Genomic DNA, 19,451 nt, shown 5'->3' on the forward strand with positions numbered 1-19,451 from the left:
TCCTAGGGGTGTTCTCCGTTTCTTTCAGCTTCTGGTTCAGTTCAGTGTGTAATTTTTAGGATTTCTTTTTGTGTCACTGTTGGTTGACTGATTTGTTAAGGTGTAATTTTCACTCACTTGTGATTTTTTTTGTGGTTTCTGTACTTTTGTTGACTTGCTTTGCAAATGGATTTTTTTTTTGTGACACTTCACTCCTGCTGCTGTTTAATTGGTTATTCGAGTTGGAATTAGATTTTGAATTTAATTGATTTAAACTTTGTGCTTTGTAATTGAATTTAAATTTTTTTTTTATCACTGCTATCCGTGACAACTAGTTTTGAGTTGATTATTAGTTTGGCGATTAACATGTGGTACCATTATGTACTCTTTTTTTTTTTTTTTTTTTTTCCTCTTCGTATTTAGTAACTTATGTAAACCTTTTCCATTGTCTGTGGGTCCGAAAATTTTTTTGGCTTCGCGAAAAAAAAATTAATGTTGTGTAGCGAATTTAATTTAATTAAGTGATTCATAAAAATCAAAATTTTAATTTGTAATTATTCAAAATTTGAGCTACACAAGTTTGGTTATATTCTTTTTGGGCCTATTAATTCTAGTGTAATATATTTTGGCTTTCCGAGTTTACGCGAACTGCGTCTTCAATCTTGTACACGCAAACAATGGATAAGTATTTTTTTCCACGTAATAAACTCAGTTTTTCATGTCAAAAATTAATTTGATTTCTTAGTATTTAATATCATTAGTTGCAGAAAAATTAGCTCTTTAATTTGGCATAACTTTCGTTTTTCTAACTTTAATTGCATTTCAGTTATGAGCTTTAATTAGTAGATTTTTCTTCGTTTTGCTTGTGATTTAGTTAAAGGAGAATGAAATGCCTTCCTTCTGGTTGAAAGTCACTTTTTGCGAGTTTTCAGCGTTCTTTCGTTGGGACCCTTGCTGGGTTGTTGAAATTCCTAATTTCCCCCTGTCACAGGTGGTGTTTGTTTGGCGACATAGATTTTCCGTTGAGGTTTTATCGAGTTTGATAACATGACGGTATGCTGTTGTTGCAACTATTTTAACTTTCGGCGAAGAATGGGTTGCGCCAACTTGGCAGTCCGGCGCTCTCCCTTTTAACGGGTTGTTTTGTGGGACGAGGTGACTTTTTACACTTTTTGACGCTTCTTTTGCCCTTTGAATTCCATCTGCCGGAGGCGACGGTTGACTCCTATGAAGAAAATGGAGCTTCGCCTCGATAGACCTACGGGCCTCTTGGCTAAGCGCTTTGAGCGCGGGCCGTAGGTATGGGCATCTATGTCTTCGCAAAATTTCTAAATTCTTTCATCAGTTTTTTTGTTGTGTGTGTTTGTGTATCTCAAGAAAAATATACAGAAGTAAATTTCTAGAAAAATGATGCGTGCTCCCAGCTTACCCATATGATTCGTCGCTAAATGATGCGTGCTCCCAGCTCACCCATATGATTCGTCGCTATACTCTGAAACAGAGCGTTAATTTACAATCGTTGCTTTTGGAACCTGTTAGAATTTGATTCCTCATTTCCCACTGAAGATGTCAGGGAATTGGTTTGAAAGTTAGTTCCTGTTAATTTCCTCGTATCTCCATATCCGGGACTGTATTCAATTATTTGGCCTGTGTAGATCCTCATTTGTTCATCGTAATCTTCTAGTATCTCCAAATCCGGAACTGTATTTCACTTATCTTGCCGTATTGGAACCTCATTTGTTCATCCTAAAATCTACTAGAACTTCTAGGCTACCGTAATGTCTCCATACAATTCGACGAACTTTTTTTTTTCCCTTCAACAGGCTGCCAGCATTCCTCATGAGCTTCAATGGATTTTTTTTTTTTTTTTTTTTTGTTGTTTGATTTCCCTCTGCTCAGCGAACAGATAAGTTCTTTTCTTTTTTTGGTTAATTCTTGGTTAGTTAAATATTATAGATTTCTGCAGTTAAAATGATTGAATTAACTTAATTTGTTGAACCTTAAATTTTTTGTAGTTGATAACTTTATCCTAACTCTATTGAAATCATTTTTCTTTGGTGTATCAATTAAGTAAAAGCATTAAATTGAATAAAGATTTATAACCTTATTAAAATTATTGTAACTTAACTTAATGGTTAAGAAAATTAAGTTCTTCAGGAAATTATTTAATTGAATTTTTTTCTGAATTACTCATTGGTGAGGATGATTTGTAATAGTGCTTGTATTAGAGCATTCTTGCTTCTCTCAGGACGAACTTGTTTGTAGAAGTGTAAATGTGTCAGTACTTATCTTTATCCGGTTAAACCATATTTAATTAATCAAAGGAAAAAAATTAAATAATAAAAATTATTATGTGCAATAATAGTATTTAAATGATGGTATTGAGTGCAATATTAAGCAATGTTTTTTTGTTGTATTGATGAATTCTGTGTGAAGTGGAAAGTGTAACTTGTTAAATTTTTTTTTATTATTATTATTTTCTCCCCGGGGAGGGTAGTGTTCTTAAATTTATAGTTTATTTTGGTATGTTTTACCAGATTTGCAATATTAAATTTAATAGTAATTACAAGGATGTTAAAAATAATTACTCAGAAATGTTGGATGTGTAAAACAATAGTTCTAATTTTGTTGGATATATTTTGATTTTTTTTCAACTAATGGATATATATATAATTTGCATTAATAGTTAAATAAATAAGTTTTTCTAGATCATTCAAAGGTTAAATTTATTTTGTGTGTTCATGATTTTTACCAGTCTTACTCAAATGAATTTTAGGGTTATTCCGAAATAAACACAACACAATTAGAACAGGTTATTGATACTGGAATGTTATGGTAGGAAAGAGTATTATGGTGTTATGGTAAATTAGTAGGGTACCGTTTTGGTAACTTAGGAAAATTAGAAGGTAAAAATTTAAAAATTCAAAAAAAAAAACAAAAAAAAAAAAAAACACCATAACATTATTGGTGCCCTGACCCTTCGAACCAACTTAGCACTTAACAATTTTTGTTGTGCTGTTTATTTTTGTACCACCTTTGGCTTGCTCTTATAGTTGAACTTAATTTTGACTTGAGACTGGTGATTGTCATGTGTACTATTGCATATTTATGTGAAAGTTTTCTTCCACATGTCTAGGCTTTTTACTGAAACCATACTCGTTAGTTAGTTACAGTGACAGGCCTATACAGCGGTCGTATTACTGTTCTTATTTTATACTTATTGTTTGAGGTTGCATACCAGATATGTACTACTGATACACATTTGGACTTTAAAACTATTGTATCCAACACAAACATTTTCATGCAGTACCTGTTTAGTTAAGTATTTTCTTTTTGTGCAAAATTTTGTATTGCATTTTTACATATTAATTTTGAGGATTACTGTTTCACACTTTTGCAACTGTATGTTTGCAACATAAGGTTATAAGGCACGTGTGTTAATCACACATTGGGATACATCCCTATTTATGTGCTTGCTATTTATGTGCTAATTACTGATATTCATTTATCATCACTTTTAAGTTTTGGTGAGAATTGCATTTGTGTTAATGAATTGATTTTTTTTTTTTTTTTTTTTTTCTTATTGCATTTTGAGTGATTATTTTGAAGAATTTTAATTTTAATTAATTGAATTAGTGTCAGAGCAGTATTTTTGTGTTCAGAAATTAGTAATTTTCTTTTAAAACCTCTTGAGATGTGTTATTGGATTTGTTTTCCATGGAATCAGTACCTAATTGAATTGAGTTAAAAATTTGGATATTTAAAATGTTGAAAAATCTGAAATGTTGGTTTCTTAGGGTTAATTTTGGTTAGATTTGTAAAGTTGCGTGGGACCAGTGATTATTTATTTAGGGATTGATTGTTTTTTTTTTTTTTTTTTTTTTTTTTTTGGGAAGTTAATTTTCAGCCGGAGTGAAGTTTCTTGTTTAGCGTTCTGAATTTGAGTAATTGAATTTTCTACCTTAGTTTGTGAATTTTGTGAACATTTATTGCTGTCTGAGAAATGTCTGAAAACAGTAGAATAGTGAGTTTTGCATTTTACAGCAAAATTTTTGGTTTGTGAATTTTGGAAAAACAAAGATTTTTTTGGAAAGGTAGAGTTGGTTTTGTTTGAAGTTTTGGAAATGTAGTTAAAAGATATTATTCTTACTCATAGTTTTGGCTTTTCAAGTGGTTTTAATGGTAGTTTCATAGTGAGGTTACTGGTGAGTGGTGTGACATTTGTTTTGACAGTATTTCTTTTTTGGTTTGTCAATTTTTGAGCTTAATAGCTTATTGTTTTGATTTTAAATTAAATTTTTTTTTTCTTTGGCTGAACTTGTTGCAGTGTTGTAGTAACTTTAAAAGTGGATGTGAAATGTGTTTGGAAATTTAAACTTTGATACTAGTGAAAGTGAAAGTTTGTTTTGAGAAGAATTTTGATTTGGTTTTAGGATTTTAAGAGTAATTAACTCCACTGAGTTTAGTACTGAGTTTCTGTTTTCAAGTTGGTTGTCTTTCAAAAACTTTTTCTTTTCTGGTTTCTGGTTATACTGTGTGGTTACTGAAAAATTTGTGATTGCTCTTGAGGCTTAGTGTATTTCAAAGAGTTTTGTTTTTGAAGTGGTTTAAGGAAAAGTATAGAATTGGGTTTTGTGAGAATTATGGATTTTGAGATTTTTCTGTGTAAACACTTCCCTCTTGTCTGCTTTTGCATTTTTGTGCCTGCAGTTTTGTAGTTTTGTTCTGAAGTAGTCATGCTTACGATTGCTACCTAGAGTGCAATGAATACTCTTCTTTTCTTTAATTACTCTCCAGGATCTAGACTTTGAGAACATTGGTGCAGCATTGTTTTCTTTAAAAATTGTGGCAAACCCCTTTTGTTGGGCACCTTCTTGTTTACGTGTAAATTCTGTGTGTAACCAACCTGCTTCAGTTCTGTCTGTTGAATTCATTTTGGCTATTTTCAGAATTTGATTTTTTTTTTTTTTTTTTTTTTTTTTGGTTTGAGCTTGAATTGTTTATGAATTTGGTTTTTTTTTAAGAGTGTTAGTTTTGTTTTCTTGAAAGAATAGTTAAAGGTTTTTCTTCCACATTTTACAACTGGTTTGTTCTGGGAGTTGTCTGCATTTGGTGAATTTCTTTTAGTTTCGGTTTCGAGTTCTTGACACAATAGTGTTTTGTTTTTAAGGATTTTTTCGGCTGGTCCAAATTTTAATTTCCTTGTTTCCAAGTAAGCTTGTCTAAATTATTTTTCCCCTTTTGCTTCTAGATGCGTTCTAGTTTTTTTCGGCTTAATTTTTTTTTGGTCAAGTTTTTTTTTCCGTTCCTAGGGGTGTTCTCCGTTTCTTTCAGCTTCTGGTTCAGTTCAGTGTGTAATTTTTAGGATTTCTTTTTGTGTCACTGTTGGTTGACTGATTTGTTAAGGTGTAATTTTCACTCACTTGTGATTTTTTTTGTGGTTTCTGTACTTTTGTTGACTTGCTTTGCAAATGGATTTTTTTTTGTGACACTTCACTCCTGCTGCTGTTTAATTGGTTATTCGAGTTGGAATTAGATTTTGAATTTAATTGATTTAAACTTTGTGCTTTGTAATTGAATTTAAATTTTTTTTTTTATCACTGCTATCCGTGACAACTAGTTTTGAGTTGATTATTAGTTTGGCGATTAACATGTGGTACCATTATGTACTCTTTTTTTTTTTTTTTTTTTTCCTCTTCGTATTTAGTAACTTATGTAAACCTTTTCCATTGTCTGTGGGTCCGAAAATTTTTTTGGCTTCGCGAAAAAAAAATTAATGTTGTGTAGCGAATTTAATTTAATTAAGTGATTCATAAAAATCAAAATTTTAATTTGTAATTATTCAAAATTTGAGCTACACAAGTTTGGTTATATTCTTTTTGGGCCTATTAATTCTAGTGTAATATATTTTGGCTTTCCGAGTTTACGCGAACTGCGTCTTCAATCTTGTACACGCAAACAATGGATAAGTATTTTTTTCCACGTAATAAACTCAGTTTTTCATGTCAAAAATTAATTTGATTTCTTAGTATTTAATATCATTAGTTGCAGAAAAATTAGCTCTTTAATTTGGCATAACTTTCGTTTTTCTAACTTTAATTGCATTTCAGTTATGAGCTTTAATTAGTAGATTTTTCTTCGTTTTGCTTGTGATTTAGTTAAAGGAGAATGAAATGCCTTCCTTCTGGTTGAAAGTCACTTTTTGCGAGTTTTCAGCGTTCTTTCGTTGGGACCCTTGCTGGGTTGTTGAAATTCCTAATTTCCCCCTGTCACAGGTGGTGTTTGTTTGGCGACATAGATTTTCCGTTGAGGTTTTATCGAGTTTGATAACATGACGGTATGCTGTTGTTGCAACTATTTTAACTTTCGGCGAAGAATGGGTTGCGCCAACTTGGCAGTCCGGCGCTCTCCCTTTTAACGGGTTGTTTTGTGGGACGAGGTGACTTTTTACACTTTTTGACGCTTCTTTTGCCCTTTGAATTCCATCTGCCGAAGGCGACGGTTGACTCCTATGAAGAAAATGGAGCTTCGCCTCGATAGACCTACGGGCCTCTTGGCTAAGCGCTTTGAGCGCGGGCCGTAGGTATGGGCATCTATGTCTTCGCAAAATTTCTAAATTCTTTCATCAGTTTTTTTGTTGTGTGTGTTTGTGTATCTCAAGAAAAATATACAGAAGTAAATTTCTAGAAAAATGATGCGTGCTCCCAGCTTACCCATATGATTCGTCGCTAAATGATGCGTGCTCCCAGCTCACCCATATGATTCGTCGCTATACTCTGAAACAGAGCGTTAATTTACAATCGTTGCTTTTGGAACCTGTTAGAATTTGATTCCTCATTTCCCACTGAAGATGTCAGGGAATTGGTTTGAAAGTTAGTTCCTGTTAATTTCCTCGTATCTCCATATCCGGGACTGTATTCAATTATTTGGCCTGTGTAGATCCTCATTTGTTCATCGTAATCTTCTAGTATCTCCAAATCCGGAACTGTATTTCACTTATCTTGCCGTATTGGAACCTCATTTGTTCATCCTAAAATCTACTAGAACTTCTAGGCTACCGTAATGTCTCCATACAATTCGACGAACTTTTTTTTTTCCCTTCAACAGGCTGCCAGCATTCCTCATGAGCTTCAATGGATTTTTTTTTTTTTTTTTTTTTTTTTTTGTTTGATTTCCCTCTGCTCAGCGAACAGATAAGTTCTTTTCTTTTTTTGGTTAATTCTTGGTTAGTTAAATATTATAGATTTCTGCAGTTAAAATGATTGAATTAACTTAATTTGTTGAACCTTAAATTTTTTGTAGTTGATAACTTTATCCTAACTCTATTGAAATCATTTTTCTTTGGTGTATCAATTAAGTAAAAGCATTAAATTGAATAAAGATTTATAACCTTATTAAAATTATTGTAACTTAACTTAATGGTTAAGAAAATTAAGTTCTTCAGGAAATTATTTAATTGAATTTTTTTCTGAATTACTCATTGGTGAGGATGATTTGTAATAGTGCTTGTATTAGAGCATTCTTGCTTCTCTCAGGACGAACTTGTTTGTAGAAGTGTAAATGTGTCAGTACTTATCTTTATCCGGTTAAACCATATTTAATTAATCAAAGGAAAAAAATTAAATAATAAAAATTATTATGTGCAATAATAGTATTTAAATGATGGTATTGAGTGCAATATTAAGCAATGTTTTTTTGTTGTATTGATGAATTCTGTGTGAAGTGGAAAGTGTAACTTGTTAAATTTTTTTTTATTATTATTATTTTCTCCCCGGGGAGGGTAGTGTTCTTAAATTTATAGTTTATTTTGGTATGTTTTACCAGATTTGCAATATTAAATTTAATAGTAATTACAAGGATGTTAAAAATAATTACTCAGAAATGTTGGATGTGTAAAACAATAGTTCTAATTTTGTTGGATATATTTTGATTTTTTTTCAACTAATGGATATATATATAATTTGCATTAATAGTTAAATAAATAAGTTTTTCTAGATCATTCAAAGGTTAAATTTATTTTGTGTGTTCATGATTTTTACCAGTCTTACTCAAATGAATTTTAGGGTTATTCCGAAATAAACACAACACAATTAGAACAGGTTATTGATACTGGAATGTTATGGTAGGAAAGAGTATTATGGTGTTATGGTAAATTAGTAGGGTACCGTTTTGGTAACTTAGGAAAATTAGAAGGTAAAAATTTAAAAATTCAAAAAAAAAAACAAAAAAAAAAAAAAACACCATAACATTATTGGTGCCCTGACCCTTCGAACCAACTTAGCACTTAACAATTTTTGTTGTGCTGTTTATTTTTGTACCACCTTTGGCTTGCTCTTATAGTTGAACTTAATTTTGACTTGAGACTGGTGATTGTCATGTGTACTATTGCATATTTATGTGAAAGTTTTCTTCCACATGTCTAGGCTTTTTACTGAAACCATACTCGTTAGTTAGTTACAGTGACAGGCCTATACAGCGGTCGTATTACTGTTCTTATTTTATACTTATTGTTTGAGGTTGCATACCAGATATGTACTACTGATACACATTTGGACTTTAAAACTATTGTATCCAACACAAACATTTTCATGCAGTACCTGTTTAGTTAAGTATTTTCTTTTTGTGCAAAATTTTGTATTGCATTTTTACATATTAATTTTGAGGATTACTGTTTCACACTTTTGCAACTGTATGTTTGCAACATAAGGTTATAAGGCACGTGTGTTAATCACACATTGGGATACATCCCTATTTATGTGCTTGCTATTTATGTGCTAATTACTGATATTCATTTATCATCACTTTTAAGTTTTGGTGAGAATTGCATTTGTGTTAATGAATTGATTTTTTTTTTTTTTTTTTTTCTTATTGCATTTTGAGTGATTATTTTGAAGAATTTTAATTTTAATTAATTGAATTAGTGTCAGAGCAGTATTTTTGTGTTCAGAAATTAGTAATTTTCTTTTAAAACCTCTTGAGATGTGTTATTGGATTTGTTTTCCATGGAATCAGTACCTAGTTGAATTGAGTTAAAAATTTGGATATTTAAAATGTTGAAAAATCTGAAATGTTGGTTTCTTAGGGTTAATTTTGGTTAGATTTGTAAAGTTGCGTGGGACCAGTGATTATTTATTTAGGGATTGATTGTTTTTTTTTTTTTTTTTTTGGGGGGGGGGAAGTTAATTTTCAGCCAGAGTGAAGTTTCTTGTTTAGCGTTCTGAATTTGAGTAATTGAATTTTCTATCTTAGTTTGTGAATTTTGTGAACATTTATTGCTGTCTGAGAAATGTCTGAAAACAGTAGAATATTGAGTTTTGCATTTTACAGCAAAATTTTTGGTTTGTGAATTTTGGAAAAACAAAGATTTTTTTGGAAAGGTAGAGTTGGTTTTGTTTGAAGTTTTGGAAATGTAGTTAAAAGATATTATTCTTACTCATAGTTTTGGCTTTTCAAGTGGTTTTAATGGTAGTTTCATAGTGAGGTTACTGGTGAGTGGTGTGACATTTGTTTTGACAGTATTTCTTTTTTGGTTTGTCAATTTTTGAGCTTAATAGCTTATTGTTTTGATTTTAAATTAAATTTTTTTTTTCTTTGGCTGAACTTGTTGCAGTGTTGTAGTAACTTTAAAAGTGGATGTGAAATGTGTTTGGAAATTTAAACTTTGATACTAGTGAAAGTGAAAGTTTGTTTTGAGAAGAATTTTGATTTGGTTTTAGGATTTTAAGAGTAATTAACTCCACTGAGTTTAGTACTGAGTTTCTGTTTTCAAGTTGGTTGTCTTTCAAAAACTTTTTCTTTTCTGGTTTCTGGTTATACTGTGTGGTTACTGAAAAATTTGTGATTGCTCTTGAGGCTTAGTGTATTTCAAAGAGTTTTGTTTTTGAAGTGGTTTAAGGAAAAGTATAGAATTGGGTTTTGTGAGAATTATGGATTTTGAGATTTTTCTGTGTAAACACTTCCCTCTTGTCTGCTTTTGCATTTTTGTGCCTGCAGTTTTGTAGTTTTGTTCTGAAGTAGTCATGCTTACGATTGCTACCTAGAGTGCAATGAATACTCTTCTTTTCTTTAATTACTCTCCAGGATCTAGACTTTGAGAACATTGGTGCAGCATTGTTTTCTTTAAAAATTGTGGCAAACCCCTTTTGTTGGGCACCTTCTTGTTTACGTGTAAATTCTGTGTGTAACCAACCTGCTTCAGTTCTGTCTGTTGAATTCATTTTGGCTATTTTCAGAATTTGATTTTTTTTTTTTTTTTTTTTTTTTTGGTTTGAGCTTGAATTGTTTATGAATTTGGTTTTTTTTTAAGAGTGTTAGTTTTGTTTTCTTGAAAGAATAGTTAAAGGTTTTTCTTCCACATTTTACAACTGGTTTGTTCTGGGAGTTGTCTGCATTTGGTGAATTTCTTTTAGTTTCGGTTTCGAGTTCTTGACACAATAGTGTTTTGTTTTTAAGGATTTTTTCGGCTGGTCCAAATTTTAATTTCCTTGTTTCCAAGTAAGCTTGTCTAAATTATTTTTCCCCTTTTGCTTCTAGATGCGTTCTAGTTTTTTTCGGCTTAATTTTTTTTTGGTCAAGTTTTTTTTTCCGTTCCTAGGGGTGTTCTCCGTTTCTTTCAGCTTCTGGTTCAGTTCAGTGTGTAATTTTTAGGATTTCTTTTTGTGTCACTGTTGGTTGACTGATTTGTTAAGGTGTAATTTTCACTCACTTGTGATTTTTTTTGTGGTTTCTGTACTTTTGTTGACTTGCTTTGCAAATGGATTTTTTTTTGTGACACTTCACTCCTGCTGCTGTTTAATTGGTTATTCGAGTTGGAATTAGATTTTGAATTTAATTGATTTAAACTTTGTGCTTTGTAATTGAATTTAAATTTTTTTTTTTATCACTGCTATCCGTGACAACTAGTTTTGAGTTGATTATTAGTTTGGCGATTAACATGTGGTACCATTATGTACTCTTTTTTTTTTTTTTTTTTTTTTCCTCTTCGTATTTAGTAACTTATGTAAACCTTTTCCATTGTCTGTGGGTCCGAAAATTTTTTTGGCTTCGCGAAAAAAAAATTAATGTTGTGTAGCGAATTTAATTTAATTAAGTGATTCATAAAAATCAAAATTTTAATTTGTAATTATTCAAAATTTGAGCTACACAAGTTTGGTTATATTCTTTTTGGGCCTATTAATTCTAGTGTAATATATTTTGGCTTTCCGAGTTTACGCGAACTGCGTCTTCAATCTTGTACACGCAAACAATGGATAAGTATTTTTTTCCACGTAATAAACTCAGTTTTTCATGTCAAAAATTAATTTGATTTCTTAGTATTTAATATCATTAGTTGCAGAAAAATTAGCTCTTTAATTTGGCATAACTTTCGTTTTTCTAACTTTAATTGCATTTCAGTTATGAGCTTTAATTAGTAGATTTTTCTTCGTTTTGCTTGTGATTTAGTTAAAGGAGAATGAAATGCCTTCCTTCTGGTTGAAAGTCACTTTTTGCGAGTTTTCAGCGTTCTTTCGTTGGGACCCTTGCTGGGTTGTTGAAATTCCTAATTTCCCCCTGTCACAGGTGGTGTTTGTTTGGCGACATAGATTTTCCGTTGAGGTTTTATCGAGTTTGATAACATGACGGTATGCTGTTGTTGCAACTATTTTAACTTTCGGCGAAGAATGGGTTGCGCCAACTTGGCAGTCCGGCGCTCTCCCTTTTAACGGGTTGTTTTGTGGGACGAGGTGACTTTTTACACTTTTTGACGCTTCTTTTGCCCTTTGAATTCCATCTGCCGAAGGCGACGGTTGACTCCTATGAAGAAAATGGAGCTTCGCCTCGATAGACCTACGGGCCTCTTGGCTAAGCGCTTTGAGCGCGGGCCGTAGGTATGGGCATCTATGTCTTCGCAAAATTTCTAAATTCTTTCATCAGTTTTTTTGTTGTGTGTGTTTGTGTATCTCAAGAAAAATATACAGAAGTAAATTTCTAGAAAAATGATGCGTGCTCCCAGCTTACCCATATGATTCGTCGCTAAATGATGCGTGCTCCCAGCTCACCCATATGATTCGTCGCTATACTCTGAAACAGAGCGTTAATTTACAATCGTTGCTTTTGGAACCTGTTAGAATTTGATTCCTCATTTCCCACTGAAGATGTCAGGGAATTGGTTTGAAAGTTAGTTCCTGTTAATTTCCTCGTATCTCCATATCCGGGACTGTATTCAATTATTTGGCCTGTGTAGATCCTCATTTGTTCATCGTAATCTTCTAGTATCTCCAAATCCGGAACTGTATTTCACTTATCTTGCCGTATTGGAACCTCATTTGTTCATCCTAAAATCTACTAGAACTTCTAGGCTACCGTAATGTCTCCATACAATTCGACGAACTTTTTTTTTTCCCTTCAACAGGCTGCCAGCATTCCTCATGAGCTTCAATGGATTTTTTTTTTTTTTTTTTGTTGTTGTTGTTTGATTTCCCTCTGCTCAGCGAACAGATAAGTTCTTTTCTTTTTTTGGTTAATTCTTGGTTAGTTAAATATTATAGATTTCTGCAGTTAAAATGATTGAATTAACTTAATTTGTTGAACCTTAAATTTTTTGTAGTTGATAACTTTATCCTAACTCTATTGAAATCATTTTTCTTTGGTGTATCAATTAAGTAAAAGCATTAAATTGAATAAAGATTTATAACCTTATTAAAATTATTGTAACTTAACTTAATGGTTAAGAAAATTAAGTTCTTCAGGAAATTATTTAATTGAATTTTTTTCTGAATTACTCATTGGTGAGGATGATTTGTAATAGTGCTTGTATTAGAGCATTCTTGCTTCTCTCAGGACGAACTTGTTTGTAGAAGTGTAAATGTGTCAGTACTTATCTTTATCCGGTTAAACCATATTTAATTAATCAAAGGAAAAAAATTAAATAATAAAAATTATTATGTGCAATAATAGTATTTAAATGATGGTATTGAGTGCAATATTAAGCAATGTTTTTTTGTTGTATTGATGAATTCTGTGTGAAGTGGAAAGTGTAACTTGTTAAATTTTTTTTTATTATTATTATTTTCTCCCCGGGGAGGGTAGTGTTCTTAAATTTATAGTTTATTTTGGTATGTTTTACCAGATTTGCAATATTAAATTTAATAGTAATTACAAGGATGTTAAAAATAATTACTCAGAAATGTTGGATGTGTAAAACAATAGTTCTAATTTTGTTGGATATATTTTGATTTTTTTTCAACTAATGGATATATATATAATTTGCATTAATAGTTAAATAAATAAGTTTTTCTAGATCATTCAAAGGTTAAATTTATTTTGTGTGTTCATGATTTTTACCAGTCTTACTCAAATGAATTTTAGGGTTATTCCGAAATAAACACAACACAATTAGAACAGGTTATTGATACTGGAATGTTATGGTAGGAAAGAGTATTATGGTGTTATGGTAAATTAGTAGGGTACCGTTTTGGTAACTTAGGAAAATTAGAAGGTAAAAATTTAAAAATTCAAAAAAAAAAAAACAAAAAAAAAAAAACACCATAACATTATTGGTGCCCTGACCCTTCGAACCAACTTAGCACTTAACAATTTTTGTTGTGCTGTTTATTTTTGTACCACCTTTGGCTTGCTCTTATAGTTGAACTTAATTTTGACTTGAGACTGGTGATTGTCATGTGTACTATTGCATATTTATGTGAAAGTTTTCTTCCACATGTCTAGGCTTTTTACTGAAACCATACTCGTTAGTTAGTTACAGTGACAGGCCTATACAGCGGTCGTATTACTGTTCTTATTTTATACTTATTGTTTGAGGTTGCATACCAGATATGTACTACTGATACACATTTGGACTTTAAAACTATTGTATCCAACACAAACATTTTCATGCAGTACCTGTTTAGTTAAGTATTTTCTTTTTGTGCAAAATTTTGTATTGCATTTTTACATATTAATTTTGAGGATTACTGTTTCACACTTTTGCAACTGTATGTTTGCAACATAAGGTTATAAGGCACGTGTGTTAATCACACATTGGGATACATCCCTATTTATGTGCTTGCTATTTATGTGCTAATTACTGATATTCATTTATCATCACTTTTAAGTTTTGGTGAGAATTGCATTTGTGTTAATGAATTGATTTTTTTTTTTTTTTTTTTTTCTTATTGCATTTTGAGTGATTATTTTGAAGAATTTTAATTTTAATTAATTGAATTAGTGTCAGAGCAGTATTTTTGTGTTCAGAAATTAGTAATTTTCTTTTAAAACCTCTTGAGATGTGTTATTGGATTTGTTTTCCATGGAATCAGTACCTAGTTGAATTGAGTTAAAAATTTGGATATTTAAAATGTTGAAAAATCTGAAATGTTGGTTTCTTAGGGTTAATTTTGGTTAGATTTGTAAAGTTGCGTGGGACCAGTGATTATTTATTTAGGGATTGATTGTTTTTTTTTTTTTTTTTTTTTTTTGGGGGGGGGAAGTTAATTTTCAGCCAGAGTGAAGTTTCTTGTTTAGCGTTCTGAATTTGAGTAATTGAATTTTCTACCTTAGTTTGTGAATTTTGTGAACATTTATTGCTGTCTGAGAAATGTCTGAAAGCAGTAGAATATTGAGTTTTGCATTTTACAGCAAATTTTTTGGTTTGTGAATTTTGGAAAAACAAAGATTTTTTTGGAAAGGTAGAGTTGGTTTTGTTTGAAGTTTTGGAAATGTAGTTAAAAGATATTATTCTTACTCATAGTTTTGGCTTTTCAAGTGGTTTTAATGGTAGTTTCATAGTGAGGTTACTGGTGAGTGGTGTGACATTTGTTTTGACAGTATTTCTTTTTTGGTTTGTCAATTTTTGAGCTTAATAGCTTATTGTTTTGATTTTAAATTAAATTTTTTTTTTCTTTGGCTGAACTTGTTGCAGTGTTGTAGTAACTTTAAAAGTGGATGTGAAATGTGTTTGGAAATTTAAACTTTGATACTAGTGAAAGTGAAAGTTTGTTTTGAGAAGAATTTTGATTTGGTTTTAGGATTTTAAGAGTAATTAACTCCACTGAGTTTAGTACTGAGTTTCTGTTTTCAAGTTGGTTGTCTTTCAAAAACTTTTTCTTTTCTGGTTTCTGGTTATACTGTGTGGTTACTGAAAAATTTGTGATTGCTCTTGAGGCTTAGTGTATTTCAAAGAGTTTTGTTTTTGAAGTGGTTTAAGGAAAAGTATAGAATTGGGTTTTGTGAGAATTATGGATTTTGAGATTTTTCTGTGTAAACACTTCCCTCTTGTCTGCTTTTGCATTTTTGTGCCTGCAGTTTTGTAGTTTTGTTCTGAAGTAGTCATGCTTACGATTGCTACCTAGAGTGCAATGAATACTCTTCTTTTCTTTAATTACTCTCCAGGATCTAGACTTTGAGAACATTGGTGCAGCATTGTTTTCTTTAAAAATTGTGGCAAACCCCTTTTGTTGGGCACCTTCTTGTTTACGTGTAAATTCTGTGTGTAACCAACCTGCTTCAGTTCTGTCTGTTGAATTCATTTTGGCTATTTTCAGAATTTGATTTTTTTTTTTTTTTTTTTTTTGGTTTGAGCTTGAATTGTTTATGAATTTGGTTTTTTTTTAAGAGTGTTAGTTTTGTTTTCTTGAAAGAATAGTTAAAGGTTTTTCTTCCACATTTTACAACTGGTTTGTTCTGGGAGTTGTCTGCATTTGGTGAATTTCTTTTAGTTTCGGTTTCGAGTTCTTGACACAATAGTGTTTTGTTTTTAAGGATTTTTTCGGCTGGTCCAAATTTTAATTTCCTTGTTTCCAAGTAAGCTTGTCTAAATTATTTTTCCCCTTTTGCTTCTAGATGCGTTCTAGTTTTTTTCGGCTTAATTTTTTTTTGGTCAAGTTTTTTTTTCCGTTCCTAGGGGTGTTCTCCGTTTCTTTCAGCTTCTGGTTCAGTTCAGTGTGTAATTTTTAGGATTTCTTTTTGTGTCACTGTTGGTTGACTGATTTGTTAAGGTGTAATTTTCACTCACTTGTGATTTTTTTTGTGGTTTCTGTACTTTTGTTGACTTGCTTTGCAAATGGATTTTTTTTTGTGACACTTCACTCCTGCTGCTGTTTAATTGGTTATTCGAGATGGAATTAGATTTTGAATTTAATTGATTTAAACTTTGTGCTTTGTAATTGAATTTAAATTTTTTTTTTTTATCACTGCTATCCGTGACAACTAGTTTTGAGTTGATTATTAGTTTGGCGATTAACATGTTATACCATTATGTACTCTTTTTTTTTTTTTTTTTTTCCTCTTCGTATTTAGTAACTTATGTAAACCTTTTCCATTGTCTGTGGGTCCGAAAATTTTTTTGGCTTCGCGAAAAAAAAATTAATGTTGTGTAGCGAATTTAATTTAATTAAGTGATTCATAAAAATTAAAATTTTAATTTGTAATTATTCAAAATTTGAGCTACACAAGTTTGGTTATATTCTTTTTGGGCCTATTAATTCTAGTGTAATATATTTTGGCTTTCCGAGTTTACGCGAACTGCGTCTTCAATCTTGTACACGCAAACAATGGATAAGTATTTTTTTCCACGTAATAAACTCAGTTTTTCATGTCAAAAATTAATTTGATTTCTTAGTATTTAATATCATTAGTTGCAGAAAAATTAGCTCTTTAATTTGGCATAACTTTCGTTTTTCTAACTTTAATTGCATTTCAGTTATGAGCTTTAATTAGTAGATTTTTCTTCGTTTTGCTTGTGATTTAGTTAAAGGAGAATGAAATGCCTTCCTTCTGGTTGAAAGTCACTTTTTGCGAGTTTTCAGCGTTCTTTCGTTGGGACCCTTGCTGGGTTGTTGAAATTCCTAATTTCCCCCTGTCACAGGTGGTGTTTGTTTGGCGACATAGATTTTCCGTTGAGGTTTTATCGAGTTTGATAACATGACGGTATGCTGTTGTTGCAACTATTTTAACTTTCGGCGAAGAATGGGTTGCGCCAACTTGGCAGTCCGGCGCTCTCCCTTTTAACGGGTTGTTTTGTGGGACGAGGTGACTTTTTACACTTTTTGACGCTTCTTTTGCCCTTTGAATTCCATCTGCCGGAGGCGACGGTTGACTCCTATGAAGAAAATGGAGCTTCGCCTCGATAGACCTACGGGCCTCTTGGCTAAGCGCTTTGAGCGCGGGCCGTAGGTATGGGCATCTATGTCTTCGCAAAATTTCTAAATTCTTTCATCAGTTTTTTTGTTGTGTGTGTTTGTGTATCTCAAGAAAAATATACAGAAGTAAATTTCTAGAAAAATGATGCGTGCTCCCAGCTTACCCATATGATTCGTCGCTAAATGATGCGTGCTCCCAGCTCACCCATATGATTCGTCGCTATACTCTGAAACAGAGCGTTAATTTACAATCGTTGCTTTTGGAACCTGTTAGAATTTGATTCCTCATTTCCCACTGAAGATGTCAGGGAATTGGTTTGAAAGTTAGTTCCTGTTAATTTCCTCGTATCTCCATATCCGGGACTGTATTCAATTATTTGGCCTGTGTAGATCCTCATTTGTTCATCGTAATCTTCTAGTATCTCCAAATCCGGAACTGTATTTCACTTATCTTGCCGTATTGGAACCTCATTTGTTCATCCTAAAATCTACTAGAACTTCTAGGCTACCGTAATGTCTCCATACAATTCGACGAACTTTTTTTTTTCCCTTCAACAGGCTGCCAGCATTCCTCATGAGCTTCAATGGATTTTTTTTTTTTTTTTTTTTTTTGTTGTTTGATTTCCCTCTGCTCAGCGAACAGATAAGTTCTTTTCTTTTTTTGGTTAATTCTTGGTTAGTTAAATATTATAGATTTCTGCAGTTAAAATGATTGAATTAACTTAATTTGTTGAACCTTAAATTTTTTGTAGTTGATAACTTTATCCTAACTCTATTGAAATCATTTTTCTTTGGTGTATCAATTAAGTAAAAGCATTAAATTGAATAAAGATTTATAACCTTATTAAAATTATTGTAACTTAACTTAATGGTTAAGAAAATTAAGTTCTTCAGGAAATTATTTAATTGAATTTTTTTCTGAATTACTCATTGGTGAGGATGATTTGTAATAGTGCTTGTATTAGAGCATTCTTGCTTCTCTCAGGACGAACTTGTTTGTAGAAGTGTAAATGTGTCAGTACTTATCTTTATCCGGTTAAACCATATTTAATTAATCAAAGGAAAAAAATTAAATAATAAAAATTATTATGTGCAATAATAGTATTTAAATGATGGTATTGAGTGCAATATTAAGCAATGTTTTTTTGTTGTATTGATGAATTCTGTGTGAAGTGGAAAGTGTAACTTGTTAAATTTTTTTTTATTATTATTATTTTCTCCCCGGGGAGGGTAGTGTTCTTAAATTTATAGTTTATTTTGGTATGTTTTACCAGATTTGCAATATTAAATTTAATAGTAATTACAAGGATGTTAAAAATAATTACTCAGAAATGTTGGATGTGTAAAACAATAGTTCTAATTTTGTTGGATATATTTTGATTTTTTTTCAACTAATGGATATATATATAATTTGCATTAATAGTTAAATAAATAAGTTTTTCTAGATCATTCAAAGGTTAAATTTATTTTGTGTGTTCATGATTTTTACCAGTCTTACTCAAATGAATTTTAGGGTTATTCCGAAATAAACACAACACAATTAGAACAGGTTATTGATACTGGAATGTTATGGTAGGAAAGAGTATTATGGTGTTATGGTAAATTAGTAGGGTACCGTTTTGGTAACTTAGGAAAATTAGAAGGTAAAAATTTAAAAATTCAAAAAAAAAAAACAAAAAAACACCATAACATTATTGGTGCCCTGACCCTTCGAACCAACTTAGCACTTAACAATTTTTGTTGTGCTGTTTATTTTTGTACCACCTTTGGCTTGCTCTTATAGTTGAACTTAATTTTGACTTGAGACTGGTGATTGTCATGTGTACTATTGCATATTTATGTGAAAGTTTTCTTCCACATGTCTAGGCTTTTTACTGAAACCATACTCGTTAGTTAGTTACAGTGACAGGCCTATACAGCGGTCGTATTACTGTTCTTATTTTATACTTATTGTTTGAGGTTGCATACCAGATATGTACTACTGATACACATTTGGACTTTAAAACTATTGTATCCAACACAAACATTTTCATGCAGTACCTGTTTAGTTAAGTATTTTCTTTTTGTGCAAAATTTTGTATTGCATTTTTACATATTAATTTTGAGGATTACTGTTTCACACTTTTGCAACTGTATGTTTGCAACATAAGGTTATAAGGCACGCGTGTTAATCACACATTGGGATACATCCCTATTTATGTGCTTGCTATTTATGTGCTAATTACTGATATTCATTTATCATCACTTTTAAGTTTTGGTGAGAATTGCATTTGTGTTAATGAATTGATTTTTTTTTTTTTTTTTTTTTTTTTTTTTTTTTCTTATTGCATTTTGAGTGATTATTTTGAAGAATTT

At 31.3% G+C, this 19,451-nt stretch overlaps 1 protein-coding gene across 2 annotated transcripts in view; it reads left to right on the top strand.

Annotated features, from left to right (window-relative positions):
* LOC118195838 (betaine--homocysteine S-methyltransferase 1-like) overlaps nt 1–19,451 on the top strand; it is a 145,966-nt gene that overhangs the window by 37,305 nt on the left and 89,210 nt on the right. The gene's annotated exons all lie outside the window — the stretch shown is intronic.

Source organism: Stegodyphus dumicola, chromosome 2 (assembly GCF_044657685.1).
Source record: "Stegodyphus dumicola isolate Sdum_Otavi_A_Nest chromosome 2, ASM4465768v1".
NCBI classification, from domain to species: domain Eukaryota; kingdom Metazoa; phylum Arthropoda; class Arachnida; order Araneae; family Eresidae; genus Stegodyphus; species Stegodyphus dumicola.